General features: G+C 40.1%; 1 pseudogene; it reads right to left on the bottom strand.

Moving 5' to 3' along the window:
• Positions 1-4,317: 4,317 nt before the first annotated feature.
• LOC125521931 lies at positions 4,318-8,981 on the bottom strand (annotated as a pseudogene).
• Between the last annotated feature and the right edge of the window lie 304 nt (positions 8,982-9,285).

The following is a 9,285-nucleotide window of genomic DNA, read 5'->3' as shown; positions in this document are numbered from 1 at the left end:
AAACATCCTGCATCAAGAATTTCCAGTCAATGCTACATGACAATCCCAAGAACTTGAAGCTTGCTGTAACACCATCACATTCCTTTCTTTTCATGGCACGCAGCGTAGCATTCAGACCATAGCATCAAAGGGTTTACTGACAGTGACCATATGGCAGTGAGAATGAATACATGGGCAGTAATGAATCACAACCAAATTTTTATTTTCAAAAAGTAAACGAAGACCTGAACATTAAGAATCACTAACGAAGGCTTTTATTTACGAGCCACGGCTGAAATACGTGAAATCGTACTTGGTTCTCACTTCTCAGCCAGCACACACGAATAAAAGTACACAGGTAATGCAAAGAAAAAGAAAAAGGTCTGGAAAAGGAAAGACTACTCAGTCAGTCTTACAATAAGCACACACGAATAGAAGCACGTAAAGTAGTTTGAATTAATGTGGAAACACTTTCTCTTCTTATTTTTTCTTTTTCCTCTATTCTAAATATGAACATATTCATAAATGACTTCTATCATTCACAATTTTCCTACACATACATAATAAATTGACAAAGAAAATACTATGAACAAAAAAATCATTAAAATTCTATGAACAAAACTACAACAGAAAAAAATCATAAAAATTCTATGAACAGAAAAAAATCATAAAAATTCTATGAATAGAAAAAAAATCATAAAAATTTGACATATTCGATCTTTGCATATATATGAACATAGAAACATGCATATATATGAACATACAAACATCTTTGCATAAAAATCTATTAACAGAAAAAAAATCTAACAAAATATGAACAAATTAATTACACAATATGAAAAAAAATCTGACAGAAAAATCTATGAACTATACATCTAAATTACAACACATCTAACAAAAAAATCTACGAAACTACAAAAAAATCTAACAAAAAAAAATTACTACACATCTAAATTAGTTGCTCATGGCAACGGTGTCGGGGACGGCGACGGCGATGGCGACAGCGACGGCGAGGTGCGGCGCTGGGCGGGTCGGCGCGGCGACGGTCGACGGTGAGGCGGCGGTGCAGCGCGTGCCGGGGCGGGGCGGCGACGGGCAGGGGCCGGCGGGGCACGGGGCGCGGGGCGGCGACGGCGTCGGGGCGGCGCGGGACGGCGCGGGGCGACGACGGCGACGGCGAGGCGGAGACGGACGGGCAGCCTGGACGCGTCGGGCGGCGGGGAAGAAGGAACTGAACCAAAATTTCGCGAGTGCCGCTTATATAGGCAGAGCATTGGTCCCGGTTCATGGCACGAACCAGGACAAATGCCACCCTTTGGTCCCGGTTAGTGGCACCAACCGAACCAAAGGCCTCTTTTCAGCAGCCCAAAAGGCAGGAAACATAGGCCTTTAGTCCCGGTTGGTGCCACCAACCGGGACCAAAGGTCGTGTGCTGGAACTGGCGCGGTGTGGTGCTATGTTTAGTCTCACCTCGCTAGCCGAGAGGGGCTCGGAGTGGTTTATAAGCCCTGCCGAACCAACCACTTCGAGCTCCTCTCTACTGCAGGCTTACGGGCCTAAAATCCCTCTCTGTGCTTGTGGGCCTACTGGGCCTACTGCGGGCCTGCATCCTGGCCCTAGTAATGGGTTTCTAGTCGTATGTAGGCCGTGGTGGCCCTGTAGGTGGCATTTTTTTATTTTCCCAGTTTTTTTGCTTTCTTTTTTGTTTATAATTACTTATTTATTTTCTTTTACGATAATTCTTTTTGCTATTAAAGTTTGTAACAAAATTCTAATTACTTATTTATTTTCTTTTATGATAATTCTTTTTGCTTTTAATGTTTTGAACAGAATTATAATTACTTATTTATTTTCTTTTACGATAATTCTTTTTGCTATTAAAGTTTGTAACAAAATTCTAATTACTTATTTATTTTCTTTTATGATAATTCTTTTTTCTTTTAATGTTTTGAACAGAATTCTAATTACTTATTTATTTTCTTTTATGATAATTCTTTTTGCTATTAAAGTTTGTAACAAAAATCTAATTACTTATTTATTTTCTTTTATGATAATTCTTTTTGCTTTTAATGTTTTGAACAGAATTCTAATTACTTATTTATTTTCTTTTATGATAATTCTTTTTGCTATTAAAGTTTGTAACAAAATTCTAATTACTTATTTATTTTCTTTTATGATAATTCTTTTTTCTTTTAATGTTCTGAACAGAATTCTAATTACTTATTTATTTTCTTTTATGATAATTCTTTTTGCTATTAAAGTTTGTAACAAAATTCTAATTACTTATTTATTTTCTTTTATGATAATTCTTTTTGCTTTTAATGTTTTGAATAGAATTATAATTACTTATTTATTTTCTTTTATGATAATTATTTTTGCTTTTAATGTTTTGAACAGAATTCTAATTACTTATTTATTTTCTTTTATGATAATTCTTTTTTGCTTTTAATATTTTGAACAGAATTCTAATTACTTATTTATTTTCTTTTATGATAATTCTTTTTGCTATTAAAGTTTGTAACAAAATTCTAATTACTTATTTATTTTCTTTTATGATAATTCTTTTTGCTTTTAATGTTTTGAACAGAATTCTAATTACTTATTTATTTTCTTTTATGATAATTCTTTTTGCTTTTAATGTTTTGAATAGAATTCTAATTACTTATTTATTTTCTTTTATGATAATTTTTTTGCTATTAAAGTTTGTAACAAAAGTTGGTCCCGGTTCAAGCCACCAACCGGAACCAATGGTGGTGGGCCAGGAGCGAGGCCCATTGGTCCCGGTTCGTCCCACTAACCGGGACCAAAAGGTCCAGACGAACCGGGACCAATGGCCCACGTGGCCCGGCCGGCCCCCAGGGCTCACTAACCGGGTCCAATGCCCCCATGGGTCCCGGTTCTGGATTGAACCGGGACTAATGGGCTGACCCGGCCTGGACCTTTGCCCCCTTTTCTACTAGTGGACTTCACAACGTGACCCAACATGCAAGTTCATCTTTATGTCCCCGTGTAAGACTTTGAATTTTTTGTTTGAGGGGTAGACTTTGAACTTTTAAAAGTCTTGTTCCGTCTTTCTCTTACCTGGCCCATGGACACGTCTCTTAACTTCACCTTATTTTAGATGTTCAATTTACACCTTGGTTACTATAGCTTGTGAAATTAGCACGCTTTTAATTTGGAAAAGGATAAGCAATGCTACTCGCGGCCCGTAGCAAAAACTCACAAATTATTGAGTATAATCTACCATGTGAAAATGCTATGGTGGACATAGTTCCTAATGCACCTGAATGGGACAGTAAAATTTTAAAAAGAAATAATATTTTAAAAATCCTGAATTTATTTTTGTAAAATCCACTTCAGAAGTTTTGTTAAATTCTTCAAACTAAAATACTACCAATATAATCACGAATATTATTCTGGAGATTTGATGGAGGAGGCACAATTCAAATGAAAGTCATCTAGAATTCAAATCCAGTTGAGACAGTGAAAATATTGCACAATTTTATAGTTCTATAAAATTAGCGTTAAATCATGGTAATGTCTTGAAGTCAAGTGCAAAGATAAGGAAAAACTGCAGAATATGGTCAATTGAGATGTGCCTTGCAAGTCGATCTCCCTAAATTCTTGACGGAGCACAACAGATCTCCATGTCCATGCCATCACAAGTGTTACCCATGCCAACGCAAGTCTTTTTCCGCCAGACACCATTCCAACCAAGACCATGGCAATCTTAACACCATAAAAAATTTGTGGAGGCGGGGCCTCCCAGCTGATTTTGCATTTTCCTTCACTTGACATGGCCGATATTGTCCCGGCCCATTGAAAGGCACAGCGAAGGTTGCCGACGCAATCTTAACACCATACCGAATTTGCGATGCTAGTTTCTTCTCTTGCCAGGTTGGTTTCGTTCGATGTGTTTTGCGGTGGTCGTCCTTCCTAAGAAGTGCTCTTTAGTAACTGAAGCTTTAAGACAGTAAATGGCATAATAGACATCAACTAATAAGATTCTAAGTAGCACTGGTCCCTGGTAAAACCGCATGTTATTTGAACCCGTCGACTGCCTCCTCTTCCATGGAAATTAATGGCACAAGTACACTGGCTTTAGCCTTAGCATGTACAGTATTGGCATGATGATCCATAAGTAAACAATGCTTCTAGAAAGGAAGTAGCGTGCCAAGGAACAGAGCAAGGCTAGCTGGAGAGCAGACAGGCATATGTACACTGGTACACCATTTCGAGGATTCCCCCAGCCAGCAAGTAAGTTACAGCAGCATCAGCTAAAGGCGGTAGCCGCGGGACGACGAAAATGCATACCTGAGCCAGAATTATGAATCGCAAACCAAGTGTTTTTATTCAACAGCCACAGCTGAAATGGGTTCAGAGCAAGCACACTCACGAAATATCAGTACATATATAGCTGAAACAAATCATGCGTCGATCAGTTTCTGAAAAAAATCTGGAGCGGAGAGCTCCTTAATTCGTAAAACAAACAACACGAAAATAAGTCTGAATATGGAAATATAGCTCGCTCGCAGTCATACAACAAGCATCGTTTTTATTTAATAAAAGCACGAGGCCGCAGCACGTCCCATGAAAAAAGAGGAGACGCAGGTTGACGGAGGTATAGTTGTATATCAGCAGCAGCAACACGAATATAATGCACCTTCAGATGCATTCACCCCCATCACACACTGAATCGAATACGCATGCGGCCCAAACAATGAAGCATCCCCCTTCCGGCCGGCAACCTGCATGACCAACACCATATCACCGTCAACATCTTAAAGTACAGTAGTAAGATTAGAGATGAGGGAGTAAGTAGTGGTACTGGCTAGTTGGGAGATTAGTGCGTACCTACACATTTCCTGGCCAGTGTCGCAGGTCAGTCTCGGAGAGAATAGTGCCACATCTGCTCTTCAAGTACAGAACATTGGTACAGCGCCGTCAAGAAGTCATTGGTGATTTCCATGAAGCTTAGATATTGGAGGGGCAGGAGGAACTCAATGCCATGTGGGACCTCCGTCATGCTGCTGAGGTTGGTTAAGAATAAAATTTCCAGGCTCGCCATGGCACCTTGCTGTATCACTAGCCGATTCAGATTAGGCAGATCTCTTAGGGAGAGAATCTTTAGCTTGGGGAACCACCCCGTGAGAAATGCCAGCTGCTCTCCATTGTATGCTCTCGTGAGATCTAGATGCGTCAAGTTTGACAGCCGAGAAAGGGATGGCAGGGGGTCTTCTCTCAGCTGTGACCAATATAGAGACAATGAATACAAGTTCTGCCCCCCAACAGCTTGGAAGAGAGGAGACTCATCCAACGCCCCTCCCACTAGTCGTCCTCTTAAACTTAGCTTTTGCAGGCTTGGCAGGCAGAAATTCAACGAGAGAACCTCGTTCTTGTCGCTCGCAGCCACATCTAGGTAGGCCAAATACTGCATCTGAACTAGAGACTCACTGATACTTCTACAGTAGATTCCCTTCATATTCAATAACCTCAAGCTTCTCACTTGTGTCAGCTCCCCTAAATTTCTAACAGACTCATCTTGTAATTCCAATGCTTGTAGCCTCTGAAATTAGCCAGCCGGTTGTGGCGTCTTTTCTTGGCTAGTTGGTGTTTCTAGCCCTTATTGGCTCTGTGTGAGCTTTCTGTGCTTTTTTATTACTTTTGGAGACCTTTGGAACCATGTTGGCACTACTTTATTTGGTTAATAAGATGGTCGTATGCATCTTTCTGATGCAGAGGCCAGGGAATCCCCTCTTTTCAAAAAAAAGTCCATTGGGGATATGCACACCACTGCAACTTGCAAGCTCTCTCCAATATGTATCAATTGTTTTCTGAGCAAATAAGTGCCTAAGCTTCTTCAATTTCACAATCCCACTTGGCAGCTCATGTATGTCAGATCCATCAAGGTCCAGTGTCAACAAATTTGAAAGCTTCTGAACAGACTTCGGGAGCTTCTTCACTTTTGACTTACGCAAACCCAAATGACGGAGATTAAAAAGATCTCCAATAGCATCTGGAATCTCCTCGATAGTTAGCCCACTTAATTCTAACACTGTCATATATCTTGACTCCGTGCAAAGCAGAGGCAGTAAAGTGAATGATGACTTGCTATCGCCCAGTGTAATGACAGTACGAAGTTGGTGCATATTGGAAAATGGCTGCTGAATATCCTTCTTTAGTTTGTGAAGCACCAACCGACGTCCATCCATCTCAAGAGACCCCCCACACTGATCCTCATAACTAACACCAAAACAGTTCTTCTTGCACAAATCAACTGCCAGTTCACGTACGAGATCGTGCATTCTGAATTTCTTCATCCTACCAAATGAGTTCCTCTCAACAAGTTGTAGCATATTTCTGTCAACCAACTCTTTTAGATAGCCTTCTGCCACTTCTTCTAGTGTGCTTTCACCCCTCTCCTCAATGAACCCCTCTGCTGTCCATAACCGTACAAGTTGTTTCCTTTTAAAATGATGGTCTTCTGGAAATAAGCTGCAGTACAGGAAACAACTTTTCAAGTATGTTGGGAGGTAGATGAAGCTCAGATGCAAAACATTCCTTATGTGGTCCAGCCTTGAATTGTTAATTATCTCCCAGCTCAGTTGATCATTTATTCTTCTCCATTCTTCCACGGTTTTCTCACGCGGACTCAAGAGGCTACCAACTGACACAATAGCAAGAGGCAGGCCTTTGCACTTGCTAACTATTTCCTTGGACGATGGCTTCAATTCTGTAGGACATTCATGATTTGTATCTCTTGGAAAGGCTTTCTTACAAAAGAGATCCCATGCCTTGTCTTCTGGTAAAGCCTCCAGTGTTAAGATACGTCCTGGAGAGGCAAGTGCGGCAACGCGGGCTTCCCTTGTTATGAGCATCACTCTACTGCCCTTACCATTATGAATACATCCTTGACAAATCATGAAATGCTTCCGGATCCCAAACATCATCCAATATGATAAAGTATTTCCTTTGCTCCAGATATTTATTTAGTGTCTCTTCAAGGCTCATGATGTTCATAGCCAGAGTGCTAGACAGAACACTGGCATTATCCTTAAAAAGTTCTTTGATCATATTTCTCAAGACATCTTCTCTAGAATAAGTCTGAGAAATGGAGACCCAGGCGTAGCACTGGAATTTTTCCCTCTCTTTCTTGTAGACATTTGCAGCTAAAGCAGTTTTACCAAGACCTCCCATTCCAAGCAGACTTATAACAGAGCATTCCAGATCATCACCTGCCAACCATTGCTGGAGTTCTTCTCTGTTTTCATCCACGCCCACTAGATCCTCTTCATCAAGGGAGCGTGAAATGTTTGCTAGATCTTGGGATCTCTTCACAATGTAATTTGAGTTGCTTGCATCCCCGTTGTTTATTGTGGGAACCCAACGGTTTTTTGTATCTGGCAAGTGTGAAAGGTCTTTCTCTATTTCCTTCACCTTGAAAGCTATCTTGCTCAAAGAAAGCAGAGATCTTGGCTTCTTGAAACCCTTCTTCAGAAAAAAACAACAACCAATATCATGTTCCCGACCAACAAGATACAAGTACTCATCCACCATGTCCTCCATCACATATGCTACTTTCTGTACCTCCTCCAACCAGCCCTCATGTACTTGATTGTTGCGACTACGAATGTCCATCTGACACAGAACATCATGCATTACGCGAAGCTCCCTACCAACACGGCCCATACTGCCCTGTAGTTCTAGTAGTTGTGTGCCATACTTTCCAAACTGTATGCTGGCCTGATCTGCTGCTGCCTTTGTCAAGGCAATTCCAATCTTTCGAATGGCTAGAAGAATCACAATCTCTGCCATTACTTTGAGAATTGTTAATGTCTCAGTGTTAGGTGGTGGCCTAGTTGTATATTCTCCTCTGTATGATCAGAATGATCACTGTAAAATGAAGTGATACGTTAATTATAAAAAATAGTGAAATTCTACTACTAGCAATTACGAAGCACCTAGAAAAACACTTCAAAACTCACCAAACACTTTGCCATAACACTTAAAAACTCTCCAACCACAATGGAAAAGTAAAATAAGTAGAACTTTCCTTAGAAATACTACTAAAGTCTTAATTAATATTGTTAAGTTATCTAATTCTAACCGAGATAGCCAAACAAAATTAGCTCTTTCGACAGGCATGTCCATGAATTTTAAAACACTTGAGACTGCTATAGTCAACTACGGCAAACAGAATTTTGTTAACTAGCAACCAGACCAGTGATACTTCACCAAATAAATGCTCATGTATGTTCCTCTTCCCTATAGGGATATATTAGGTTAAACATCCCAAATATTGAAATCTGAACCAAGTCAAAGAGGAAACCAATCTGGCATACCTGCCGGCTTGCCAATATGCATATTCTACTTCCAAGTTACTTAGTTCAATATTTCCTTGGTATCAATGTAATTAACATCCCCAGATATATGGAGAGACTAATAGATAAAGTTGTCGATTAAGATACAAGAAAGAAAGTTGTAGCGCAATCAAGAAATGAATAATAGAGCAAAACTATAGTGTCATAGATGTCATTAGGCAAATCAATATGTACTCCCATGATTACAGTCACTCCAATTAAAAGGAGCCATCAATTTTCACTTCAGGAAATCCTCACACAGCAAGAATGTTCATTTTACGAGGGTAGAATTTGCCACAAGAGCATATGAGATTTGCTCTGAGTGCAACCTAAGATAACAAGGAAAGTAGTGAAGGATGATGCACCTGCCTTGTTATGGCTTAGATCTGATCGATCTTGGTAGCCTCCTTGTGCAGTTTTGAATCTGAAACCACCAGAACAATCTTCTCGTAAAAAGAAAAAGAAGAGACATCATGGCTCAACTGGTCTTGTTGTCATTGTAGCTTGATCATAGAGATTTTGAACTGTCATGGAGTCATTGGCATGATCAGAGAGTGTGCAAGCTTGTTGCTGATGACAAGTAGCTGGATCTGATCTTCCTCCTTGTTCCTTTTACCCAGCAAAACTAGAGAACAACCTGGCCAGGAAAGCTGCCAAAAAAAAAATATCAACCTAGTTAGGATATTAACAAGAGAGCTAGTAACAAACCAAATTACGGGCAACGCACCTGGATTTGTAATCGGCATAGATCCAGCTAGATTTGGACCTATAGGAACCTGCTTGTGTCATTTGTCATGGCTTGGTGAGTGGGTAATGCTTGTCTTGTTGTTGCAGCCAGAGAACCTGCAAGTAAAGTCAAATTGATGTTAGTCTTCTTGTGATTGCATCTCAACTTCTTGTTTTTCCATAGAAACTAGAAAGGCAATGTTCCCTAGGTCCCCATGCA

Source organism: Triticum urartu, chromosome 7 (genome assembly GCF_003073215.2).
Source record: "Triticum urartu cultivar G1812 chromosome 7, Tu2.1, whole genome shotgun sequence".
In the NCBI taxonomy this organism is placed as follows: Eukaryota; Viridiplantae; Streptophyta; class Magnoliopsida; order Poales; family Poaceae; genus Triticum; species Triticum urartu.
The sequence above is the reverse complement of the archived record's forward strand: the minus strand, read 5'-3'. Positions and strand labels throughout refer to the sequence as shown.